Raw genomic sequence first — 13264 nt, forward strand, 5'->3', positions numbered from 1 at the left:
GGCTGGGAGAAGCAAGCCAGATTCAGCAGCCTTTTCTGCGCTACTCATTCTAACAGGTCTTTAATCCTTCGATGGAAAGTAAACAGCCCAGAGATTTGCCAAGGACGAACCACAAAAATATCACTGATATATTCAAATACGCTTTCCTCAATACCACATAATAAGTAGAGATTACTAATTAGCGGTGGCTCTGTGGCCGAGAATAGCAATCGTTTCATTTTGGGAACATTTGGGTGGGGGATGAAATGAAAGAGGAATGAAAGCAAGGCAGTATTTCTTGGCCACCATATTCTCTTTCTATCCTTCCTGGACAAAGTAGAAGCAACTCATGCAGGCAAGAAGGAGCAAGTGAGTAAATGAGATTTTTATTATAAAAGATGACTTTATCATGTCTTGAATTGTGATATTCTCTCCTTCCCCACTTTTAATTACCTGCTATCAGCTTTATTTTAGCTAGTAACAGAAGCAAAATTATTTCTGCAAGACATATCCCCCCCCCTCTCCCCACCCAGTGTTCCTTATGCATTCACATCTCCTTTTTAAATACTCTATTAGAAAAATATTGCCTCAGCCGCTGGGATGCATACAGCGGTGGTGGAGAGGGGAAAACCAAGAACAGGACGTGGGAGGCAAGTAATAAAGAAAAGAAAGAACCAATAAAGATTAATTATCTAATTAACAGAGAAGTAAAAAATAGAGAGAGAAATATATGCTTTGGCATCATTTGCTTGGGAGGCTTATTCCCTTTCCGGTGATCTTTCTCTTGCTCTTAAATATACAAATTTGGTGAATCTCATTGCTTCTGCCCTTTCAGAAGCCAGGACACACCGTGCACAAATGCTACCAAAGGTCACAGTTTTAAAGTTCCATGGTTTTCAAGAGAGAAATATAAGGGCGGGAAAACCTACCACCACCATCAGTCTTGGGGGGAAAGCCTGAAGTAAGTAGTTAGAGTTTCTCAAATAAACTCTTCATGTCCATAAATGATTCCAGGTTAAAGGCTGGGCATCGTTTAATCCAGCAGTACAGTAGATCATTTTTCTGTATCAGGGAGGTAACTTTTTCCCCCCAAATTCAACCTCAAGAATGGGAATAGTGCAAGGATGGGGTAAGGAATTTTGAATGTGTTTTTTATTTTTTAAACATGATTTGTGGCGCACATGATTTTTTCCTTTGCTTTTATTTTGAAGGTTGGTGAAAGTCTTTCCACCACATTTTGCTTTGCCACCGAACTTCAGCAATGCCATCTGCTTGCGGGTGGGGGACAAAGAAGAAGGAAAAGGAAATGCGTGGCCCTGTGCACAACGCATGACCTACAGGTGCCCCTTGTTTTTTGGGCCCTTGCAATAGCCAAGATGAGATTTGAGAAATGATCTTTCACTGGTGTACTGCTGTTGTTATTATCATTCAAAGCAGCTGGTCTCTAGATTTGACCTGGAAAACAATGTGGGGAGTGGTATTTAAGCTTTCTTCCATGCCCTTACCCCATCCTCAATTCCCACCGACCCCCATCCCCCTCAAGCTGTTGTTTACTAGCTCAGGGTGCCGTAATACTTTACTCCTCACTGGACTAATAGATGCTTCAACAAGGAGGCAATTTAGATCAGGAAATTTTCCCTTCCTATCAGTGCTGCTCTCCTTTCTTCCTGCAGGACCTTTGAAGGAGGCTGCTTTTCAAGGAAAAAAATTGCCTAGCCCCATAATCTCTATTTCCCACTGTAGCCAAGGCTAAGAATGCATAATTGAAATAGATGCATATTCTTCTCCTGTTTTTTTTCTCCCTTCCACTGCCCTCCCTCTCCTCCCTCTGTTATCTCCCCTTTGTCAAATGGTGGCTAGCAAATGCCTCAAGGCAGAGACCTGCCCCTCGTACTTCATAAATTGCAATGCAAGCAATGGCGTTAGGTATATAATATCCAATAAAAACAGCAAACAGAAACATTGGCCACACACCTTTCAACATTTCTCTTAGTTTGGCTCCCAACTAGAGGATAGGAGGTCATCCTTGGGAGTTTTATCTGAAGGATTTTATCCATTTGGTTAGAGTTAACCATGGAGATAGTAAAGTGATAGATTGCTTCTTCCTTTTAGGATCAGCCATCAAAAGTAAAGGAGCAAGCAGTCAAGAAACAGGCCACTGACTAGTCTAGTCCTTGGTAGAGCAGCCATGAAGGTCTTGGAAAAGATATTCAGATGTTGTGATGCATTTATACCAGAAAGATCAGAATAAGTGTAAGCCATGGTATTCCCTGTGACACTCTGTGGAAGTAGAAGAAGAAGCTGGAAAGAAAGAAAATGGACACTTCTGAACTTCAATGTTTGAGAGTACATGGACAACCAAGGGGGAAAAAAGCACCATCAAACAAATTTATCCAAAGTTCTCACTCAAGGCAAAAATATCCAGACTCAAATTATCACACCTGCACACATTATAGGAAGACCTTACTACCTGGACAATGTTCTAATGTTGAAAAAGGCAGGGACAATCAACCTCATCAGGAATGTGTGCATTGTTGGAAGACCTGAAGGACAAGGTTAGGGTCAGATTGTCATGGAGAAAATCTCTCTATGTTGCTGGTAAGAAACAACTCTGAGTTGATGGCACATAAACAATCGATCAGACAATCCTTTTGAGATCAATGTGGGACCAAGGTTAAGATACAGAAAAGTATTTTGGGAGTTGGGTGGTCTTAAAAAACTAACACGTCCATCAATCAGGCTGCCTTGATAAAATAATACAAATGGGAAGTAGGTTGGCATAGCATGTGTATTTCTATGAATACAAATACAGGAAGAATTCCAATAATTTGAAATAGAAATACAACTGAGAAGTAATGCACACACAAAGATAGACCCGTAGCACCATAGACCCATATCATTCCGTACAGAAGTATTTTTGTAAATCACCAGGAACTGAGCTTCACTCAAAGGTTGTTTGACTTTAATTTTGAGTAGAGCATGAGATACTGAACAGATGACTTGGTCACCTGTTCAGTTTACTCTCTATGTCTGGCCATAAACCCCAATGTTGGCCGTTTACTTTGAAATTTGGCTTTTATTCTGATTTTGATTATGGAATTATAAATCTCACCATATCAATAAAAGACCATAAACAAAAGAGACTAGCCATTCATCTCATTCAGTGGCTTGGTGCAGAAGAATTCATCTGGCCATCAGCTTCTCCACAGACTTCCATTAGCCCATAAAAGAAATGAAGAAAGCAACAGTAAACACATCTTGTGTGTGTTCGCAGCCAAGCGGTAGACAAATGAGAGCTTTTTATTGTCACAACATCAATAATCCTTAAGGCTTGAAAATCATTTGATTTGTATTTATCTTATTCCTTCTCTAAGCTGGCTAGGTTTTTATGAATAGGTTATATTTTCATAAAAGAACTATAAAGCAGATTGAGCAGAAGGTCAGAGAATGCTTCCATACCACTGATCTGTGGTTGGATTGAATGTTGGAGTGTTATTGTATTATATTGTTGTGGTTTGTTGCATACTCAGCCAGATGTTCAGACTGGATTTAACTGGATTTTTATCTATGTATTGAATCCTTTCCAAAGACCTTGGATAGGCAGATGTTGATGCTTGGTGGTGTTAGAGGTATCATTACAAGGTGTAAACCGTTCCGAGTAAAGCTGCCTTATGCAATTGATTGATAGTGAATTTGTCAGTGCCGATGGTGTTCAAATGGTGCTCCAGTTGTTTTGGGTCTGCACCCAAGGTGCCTATTATTATAGTTACTATCTTTGCTTTCTTTTGTCTTAGCCATTCTGTTTCTATTTGCAAGTCTTTTTATTTTATTATCTTCTCCACTTCTTTTTTATTCTGCTGTCTCGAGATACTGTCATGTCCATTCACCAGACTTTTCTGTCTTTCTTATCTACAGTTCTTAAGTCTGGCATGATATGTGACAGGTGCCTGGATGCTAAAGTCCCAGAGCACTTTAGCTTCTTCATTTTCTATGAGTTTCTCAATGAGTCCCACCAGTTCTTGCATGTAGGCAAATGGTATTTCTTGCAGATCTTCCAGTGCACCATAGCTGCTATTTTGTCACGCTATTTTTTGTAGCCAGTCTTTTTGCAGAAGCTAACCAGATCATCCACTGTTCCTTTGACTTCTTTGCAGAGGTGTCACTTGCTGTCTGTTGCTGTTTTTCAATTCTGATTTTGTATGCATTTGTGTTAATGATCGTGTGCAGCAAGAATTAGCCTCTTTGTCTCTTTCTTCAGCTTTCTTGCTATGTTATGTTACGTTGTGTTGTGTTGTGTTATGTCATGTCATGTCATGTTATTATACTATACTTATGATCATATTCTTATATTTTTATTATAATGTCCTACTGATACATAATACATAGATATACATTCATACACATAAACACACAAAAAACTGACATGAGCCCCTGTAACATTGGGATGATTGCCAGTATCATAGCAGCTCAACATGATTCTTGTGCTTCAACCTTTCCCTGACAGCAGTGGCCTGCTTTTTAAATTTCCTGCTATGTCTATGGTAAACAATGGAAGAATTAAAAAGTTTGTCACATAACTGCAAAGTGCCAAACTTTAACATCCTGTTTATTGTCAAAAGGCCCTGGGATCCCCAGGCATTCTTAAATAAAAACAGGGGGTTATTGTATTCCAGTATTTCATTTGTAGTATTCCATCCCTCACCCCCACCTGCAAAATATGGACAAAAATAAGGTGGAATGGGGAAAGGTATCTGTGGCAGCTTTCTGGTAAATTTTATAAACAAGTAGGGTTTGTATGGGAGCCATTTTGTGTGTGTTCGCAGAACATGCTCTCAACTCCAAAAGTAGTCATCAGCCAAGGAAGACTTTCTATCAAATATTGTGAGTATTTAAGATTCTCACAGACTATAGTGCAGCTTCTATGGTATGTCAGCCTAACAGATGATCCATCAGGAAGGATGTTGGATCAGGACCGGACCAGATTAGTTCAAATCCAGCTTCAGCCCTAGGTGACTTAGAGCAGGGCTGTCAAACTCACAGACCATAGGCCAGATGTGTCACATGCTGGCCACACCAGTGCCCGGTTTAGCGAAGGGGAAAAAAGTCACGTGATGACGCAAGTTTGACACCTCTGATTTAGAGCATCTCTGAGCCGAGTCTATCATATAGGGTTGTTGTGTGGAAAAGTTGAAGGAAAAAGTATAATGCCTGCTGCTTTGAGTGCCTGGGAGAACTTTGGGTTATATAGTCTAATAACTGAATATCTAATGATCAGCAATAATATAAAAAGGCTCACTGATTCATGGCTAGTCTACCCTGCTGTGTTTGCTAGGGTCAGAGCTCAAAAATGAAGCTATCACAAATTAGTATATGAGGAAACAGGCTTGATAAGAAGCCTGGGTCTTTCATCACTCCGGAGCCGAAGGGCTTACCATTTCTCCTTTAGAAAACTAAACTAGCCGCACAATCACTGGCCCCATTGCCAATCCCTCTCTGGATTCTGCCCCATTCTCAAAATATGATTCCTGTTGGTCACATTAGGGAAAGCAATGAGTTTTCTTACTAGAATTCACGGGCCTTCAAACTTGGCAACTTTAAGATTTGAGAACTTCAACTCCCAGAATTCCCCAGCCAGCCATGCTGGGGCATGCAGCCAGGCATGCTGGCTGGGGAATTCTGGGAGTTGAAGTCCACAAGTCTTAAAGTTGCAAAGTTTGAGGGCATCTGCTTTAGTTCAAAATAACATTTTCTCTCGTCTTCTCTTTCAACTTCTTTTCTTTCTCTTTTTGTTCGGATCTGCCCACACTTCAGCTGTTTTCTTAACTCTGCACTTTTTCTGTCTGCCTCCCTCCCTCTATTCCTTTCCCTCCCTACGCTTTCTACTCTGGGTTATTTTTTCTCATTTCACAGAGATGGCTTTTTCGTTTTTCAACACTGGGATATTTGCTTAGTAAAGCATTTTTATGCTGCCTAAAGACCTCTTAGGAAGATGGAAACTATTGAGGAAATTATCTCTTTATTTGGTTTTGGAAAATGTTCACTCTTGAGATGTGCATTTGGCACATTGTTTCTGGGTCTGAAATTGTAGTATAATCTTAATAGAATTGCAGGCTTTTCAATTGAAGCCACCAGAATTTTGTTTTCAAATGAAGGAAGGAAAATGAATGAAGTTTCTAGCCACTTTCTCATGTGAAAGGAATGATTGTGAATTAGACATGGTAAACGGGTTAAAGCCTTGCTTTCACAGTTGTCCTTGACTTATGATTACAATTAAGCTCAAAATTTTTGTTGCAAGAAAGCTGTTAAGTGAGTTTTGTCCCATTTTACGACCTTTCTTGCACCATTGTTAAGTGAATCACTGCAGGTGCTAAGTGAGTAACATGGCAGTCAAGTGAATCTGGCTTCCCTACTCACTTTGCTCGTCACAAAAGGGATCACCTTGGGGCAGTGCAACGGTCATAAAAATGAGTCAGTTGGCAAGTGTCTGAATTTTGATCGTATGAGCATGGGGATGCTGCAATGGTCACAAATGTGAAAATTGGCCATAAGTCACTTTTTTTCTGTGCCATTGTAACTGTCAGGATTCCGGCAGTTACTCCAATTAAATCATAAGCCTCAAGCCACGCTCCCAAAACTAAAAAAAAGATTTATTTGAAGGTAACATTCTACGTCTGGCATTAACCTAGGCGTAGCCAACTCTGAGATACGTAATTCACTGTCACCTTGATCCTGCTTTTCCCCTCACCCCTCTGGGTGTATCATCCAATGAGAAAAACGTCCATAGTCAAGAGTCATCAATCATGCTCTCCAATTAGATTTTTGCCCAGCAGAAACTTCAGGCATCTAATCAGTGTTTGAAGAAAGTATGAATGGAATGTACTTTCAATTCCACACTGCCGCTTACTCTTTGAAACTCCCCCCACCCTTCTTTCTGTTGTCAACTATAAAACATGTATACAAAATGTTTTATGAGTTGACAGTAACTTTAAAAGGTCACTAAGTGAACTGTTGTAAGTTGAGGACTACCTGCCTGTCTGTACCTCAATCTTCCTTTCTTTCTTTTTCAAAAGCTGCATGTATTCCATTTTCTACCTGTCACTTGCAAAACTGCCTTGCTTTCTTCTAAAAATCAAGCACTATATGTTATTCTTCCCCACACCTAATCAATCCCACTCTCCTTGTGTGACATCTGGCACCCTCCCCAGGACCCCATCCCCCCACCCTAAAATGGACAGCTGATAATTGATGGGTATTCTGCACATCTCCCTATCCTTTGAAAGCACTGCTTTAAAAAAAGAAGAAGTTAAATCTGTTCTTCAGTAAAGAAATGAGACCATTAACAGCACTTGTGTGTGTAGAGCGTCTTTGCTTATTTCTCCAGCCAGATGTTCCACAGTTGTGAATTTCCAAAATGGGCCACTCCATCCTGTTTGACTTTACTTTATTAAATCATCAACACGTTTTGAAACATCAGCTCTGGCTCTTGAGTCCTTTTGCAAATTTCCTCACTTAAGGCTCTCAAATGGCAATACTCGTAATTCAGTTGACTTCATTGGAGTATCATAAAAAAAACCTCTCCCACTCTTCTCTGCCATGGAGACGGGGAGGAAGGTTTGTGTGTGTGTGTGTGTGGGGGTCAGGTTTCCAAGGGATGAAACCCATTCAAAAAGAAATAAGCAAAGTCCATCTTCCAAAACAAATTTCTTTTATTTAGGTAAGCATCGAATTGGCAAAGTCTATTGTAATTCTGGATCTGACACAAACCGGAATTACACCACATAATATTGTAAATTAGAAACCGCCCACAAAAGTCACATTCCCCAATAGGATTAAATCAGCATTGCCTGGTGTCTTTAATCTCCACCTCCAGGTCTCGCCAGGGAGAGTTTCTGTTCCCACGGGAAGGAAAATCACCTAGCCAAAACAATCCTCACTTTCTAACCATTTCTCCCACCTTAAGAATGTGGCGAGCCTCTAACCCTCCCCCACTTATACCAGCAAAGGGAAAGAAAGAAAAGGAATATATGATGATCATATAGAGCTAAATAAAATGGCTACATATATGTCAATTTCAGGCTCGATAGCGGGTTGAACTGAACACCGAGACTAGAATAATGCACAGTTTTCATTCTACCTGTACCTACCGGTATGTCCAATTTTTGCACATGGCAGCAAATTTCTATATTTAATCAATCAATCAGAAGAGAGCTGGAAGGGACCTTGGAGGTCTTCTAGACCAACCCCCTGCTCAAACAGGAGACCCTATACAATTTCTGATCAATAGTTTCCAGTCTCTTCTTAAAAACCTCTAGTGATGAAGCACCCAGAACTTCTGAAGGCAAGCAGTTCCACTGGTTAATTGTTCTCACTGTTCGGAAGTTTCTCCTTAATTCCAAATTGCTTCTCTCCTTGATTAGTTTCCACCCATTGTTTCTTGTCTTGTCTTTTGGTGCTTTGGAGAATAGCTGGATCCTCTCTTCTTTGTGGCAGCCCTTCAAATACTGGAATGCTGCTATCCTGTCACCCCTAGCCCTACTTTTCTCTAGACTGGCCATACACAAATCCTGCAACCCGTTCTTCATATGTTTTTGTCTCCAGGCCCTTAATCAACTTAGTTGTTCTTCTTTGCACTTTTGGAATACAGCAATAAACATTTGCAATGTCTGTTGCTATATCTGGGTAAGAGCCAATTTATATATCTCACAAGAAGCATTGAAAACATGGGACAAGTCGAAATGTGGAATAGTTGATATTTTGCCATTGCTGTAGATATATGATTTAAACCTGATTTTTTTCTTTTCTTTACAAAGATATGATTCAAAGCAAAGCAATCTTAAGTAAGACTCAAGAATTTATCATGGAAAACGATGCCCTTAACCCTCTCAACAAAAGTATATCAAATGAGGATGATTATGATGTTTGGCTGCATTGGGCAAGTAATCTCGATTTGTGTGACTCTTGTTGAAAGCGGTTCTTGAAGGGGAGGTTTTCCAGGAACATTTATCTGCATCACAAAAGCCGCTTTTCTGCTCAAAATCATATCAACTGCATTTCGCAATCTACTCATCCTTCATTAACTTTTCCTCACTTCCTTTCCTCTACTTTCAATAGACTGCAAGGTCTTTGGGGTATGGACCTTTTCCTTTTTTCTTTGCTGAGATTGCAAAATGCTACAGGCATTGATGAGGTCTATCATCAATAATAATTACTCTGCTATTTATCTTTAGACATTCTAGACTGGCAGATTCTAGGGAATAAGCAATGGGTACATCATTTAAGACACCCAGACAGTCTGCATCATGTGTGTGTGTGTGTGTGTGTGTGTGTGTATACGCACATGCATGTGTGCACACACATGTATGCATCTTTGAGACACTTTTGACTTCTTGTTTGTCCTTGCGACAAACATCCATACTCTACACGTTTTTTTCTCTTTTAAATTACAAATAATTACCTACCTTTTAGGGCTCACAAAGCCAAATCTACAATATTCTAAAAACTAGGAAAGCACCCCTTTCTAAACAAATATGGCATATTTTTACCCCAAATGTAGAGACATGGCTAGCTCTTCCTTTGGTTCCAATATAAATTCACGATCCTTGCCTTCGTAATATCTAATTAGGGCATGTCTATGGAGATTCTCAGTCATCCAAGTCCTGGTTATCCCAAAGGTGGTTTTTCAAAAGGCAACTGGACTCTGTTCTTCCTTTAAGACATTTCGCTTCTCATCCAGGAAGCTTCTGACAGAAGTGAAACATCAGGAAAAAACAAAGTCCAGCTGCTATTTGAAAAAGTGCCTAGTCATGGCATGGCTGCCCTGAGTTGGCCATATTTTTCCCCATGTTTCTATGGTATCTTGTCCCTTGCCCAGGAGCGAGGCTGTCCTAAGTGGCAATTTTCTTATTCCAACACAATTCAGAAGCCACCACCAGGTCAATATCAGCAAGTTTTTCTATCCCTTACCTTGTGGGGGAATTGCCTGGCTGCCCTTGTGGAACAGAAGTAACAAAGGCGGGATAGGGGTTGATAAAGGGAATACTGCCCTTCATGGCAGTATGGTTTTTTTTTTGCAAACTCAATGAAGAGTTGGCTCCACAATAGGAAAACACCCCAATTGTCGTGATTTAGCCACCCCTGATAAGTTGCATCCAAGAGGTCATAATGACTGCTTCCCCTCCTCACACACTCACACACACACACACACAAATCCCACGTCCACGCATTACTAGTTGATAATAAAAATGATCAGATAGCACAGCAAGGATGGCTGTGAACAAATTCACAATGAGCAGCACCCCTGAGAAAGCAGCTTAGGCAGACCCAACAATCACCCAGTCACCCCGCTTAGGGTGAGCTATGTTATGCTTTTATTTAAAGCAAAAGTTGCTAAATTTATATCTGTGCATATAAATCAAAAGCTGCAATGTTATGCAGATAACTTGCTTTTGCCTTTGTGTATGTGCGTGTGTATGTGTGTGTAGGAAACACATTTGTACCTCCCTCCCTAAAGCCGTGCATCAACAAACATTCTAGGAATGAAGCACTTGAAGGCGAAAAAAAATCAATTCCGTTTTTACTTCACAATTCCATTAGAAAAGGAAGAAGAAAAAAAGAAAAAAGAATGTACGTAATTTATCTGGGGCTCCTATTTTAGGAAAGAAAATAGATTCAACGTTTAGACTGGGGATGGGGAAAGGGAATTGTGTAATTAGTTTGCAAAGTTATTCAGCCTCTTTCCACATTTCCACAGGAAGTCCACATTTAGGTTACCAATTTGGGGAGGTTCCTTCAAAGGGGGTGCCCTTATTCTATGCTGTTCTTCAGTCCCCATATTTTGGCTTTGGGGCAGTGGTGGGATTCACATTTTTTTACTACTGGTTCTGTGGGAGTGGCTTGGTGGGCGTGGCAGGGGAAGGATGCTGTATAATCTCCAGTCAGAGGTGGTATTTGCCGGTTCTCCGAACTACTCAAAATTTCCACTACCGGTTCTCCAGAACTGGTCAGAACCTGCTGAATACCACCTCTGCCTTGGGAGTGCCTGTAATTAAGATCATATGCTGGACATGGAGAATGGAGACTGAGTGAGACACAAGGCATTTTGCCTGGAAGAGAGAAGATGGTCAGTGAGTGACCAAAACTGGACATACTGTTGGTAGAAGAGAAGAACAGAGAGATTATGGATAATGGAATGAACAGAGGAGGAAGAAAGATTTGCAATATTGAATAGGCTTTACCACCAAAAGAGTTCGAGAGATTTTATGTAGAGTGTGAAAGTTAGCTGTTGTGTTGTGTTTTGTATTGTATTTATAGACTGCCAGACTACCAAACAACTCTGGGTGGTGTATAACTAAAATTTTATAAAAAAACATATAAAAAGAATGCAATAGATCAGAAAAGCAAAATACAAAAACAAAACAAATAAAGGCAAATGTATGTGTTTATTTTATTTTATTTATTTATTTGTCAATCGCTTACAAGATAATAGGTATAAGTATAAACATGAGGAAGAATACAGGAGATAGGTACGAATAAATGGGGACAATAGAACAGGGAGGGTAGGCACGATGGTACACTTATGCATGCCCCTTAACATGAATTAATAAAAATTAACATGAAGCAATAACAAAAACTTGCCAGTCTGTAAAGGCAAGCCCCACTTGCCTTTACAGTCTTACTGGAACAACTAGTAACCAACAACACTAGACTAAACAACTGCTTCGATCTCATCTTCTGCAATAGTTTGAATTTAATTTACGGAATACAAACTAAAGAACCCTTTTCCAGCAGTGACCACAGTATGATTGACTTTTGTCTCAACATACACCCACACAAAAATCATCACAATGACGTAATCCCCAATTATAACTTCAAAAAAGGCAACTATGATCTTATAGACAATGATCTCTCATCCCTTGATTGGCAATCTCTATTCACCGGATGCAATAGTGTTGAAGACCATTACAACATCTTTTTACTTGAAGTCAAAAGAGTCATCAAACTATATGTACCAACAACAACTCCCAAAACAAAAGCAAAAACAGATTACCCATAACAATAAGGAAACTTCAATCCAAAAAGAGATCACTCTGGCAGAAAAACAAATCTGGTCAGGTTGCCAATTTCAAAACCCGATACAAAAATTTGTGCCACCAGTTAAAGACTGAATGCACCAATTATCACATTAAACAAGAGGAAAACCTCCTATGCACCAATTCCACCTGCGCTTTTTACAATTTTGTAAGCAACAAACTAAAAGACTCAAGATCTATCCCACTCCTGATAGGACCTAACGGTAAAGACTGCAACAATGACACCATTAAAGCCAACATCTTTAACACATTCTTCGGCTCAGTATTTGTAAGCAGCAATGGATCATGCCCAGTATTTCCTAGCTGAACCACAGACAACTACAATGATCTAATACATATTGATTTTACAGAAGACAATGTTGAAAAAGCACTACACAATCTAAAACCATCTCTATCTATTGGACCAGATGGAATATGTGCCTACTTCTTACAAAAGCTATCCACTGCCATAGCCGAACCTCTAAGCATAATCTTTGAAAAATCTGCCCTGGTCCTTCTCTTCACTAGACTAGCCAAGGCCAGTTCCTGCAACCGTTCATTGTATGTTTTAGCCTCCAGTCCCCTAATCATCTTGGTTGCTCTTCTCTGTACTTTTTCTAGAGTCTCAACATCTTTTTATAGTGTGATGACCAAAAGCTAGGAGACATTTACTGTTCAATAATAAAGCTTTGTATTGTTCTCTGAAGTATTGAAAGCAAGTTGTCAGGTGGTGATGTCCAGTAACTGCAGTAAGTCTAGTAAGCATTGAGATCTAGATTAGCAGCTGTCCTGCAACCACCACAGGTCCTACTCTGGATTCTGGAAACTTCCTAGAATCTTAGAAAACTAACTGGGATCCAGCGCTCAACCTCTGGCTGGTTTTATGCTCCCTATTATTATTAGATTCACGTTTCAGAAAGAAAAATGGAGAGAGTAGGTTGGTCAGTGACTCAAACATCAAGATTCTAAGAAGGAATTGTATATGCCCAAAACTGGAAAATGAAGATATTCCTGCAGAGGAAAGTATTAGATAAATATTAGAATGTGCCCAGATGGATAGATTAACAATGAAAATTAAGGATAAGGAGGAAATAGAATACTTTCTAACTTGGGAGGCATTTTATCAATGGCTAGAAAATAGAAGCAGAAGTTAGAAACTTAAAATTGGAAAGAATGTTTAATTAAATAATGTAAGGTAAATATTTAAGGATAAGTAA

General features: G+C 39.7%; 1 long non-coding RNA gene across 1 annotated transcript; it reads left to right on the forward strand.

Annotated features, from left to right (window-relative positions):
• The first annotated feature begins 315 nt into the window (after positions 1-315).
• LOC148127095 (uncharacterized) lies at positions 316-12623 on the forward strand. Its single transcript, XR_015741459.1, has 3 exons — positions 316-348; positions 2092-2577; positions 11649-12623. It is a non-coding gene; the product is annotated as an uncharacterized LOC148127095 (long non-coding RNA).
• The last annotated feature ends 641 nt before the right edge of the window (positions 12624-13264 follow it).

The sequence above is a fragment of the Pseudonaja textilis genome, chromosome 2, assembly GCF_049901715.1.
Source record: "Pseudonaja textilis isolate UNSWEBS1 chromosome 2, rPseTex1.2, whole genome shotgun sequence".
In the NCBI taxonomy this organism is placed as follows: Eukaryota; Metazoa; Chordata; class Lepidosauria; order Squamata; family Elapidae; genus Pseudonaja; species Pseudonaja textilis.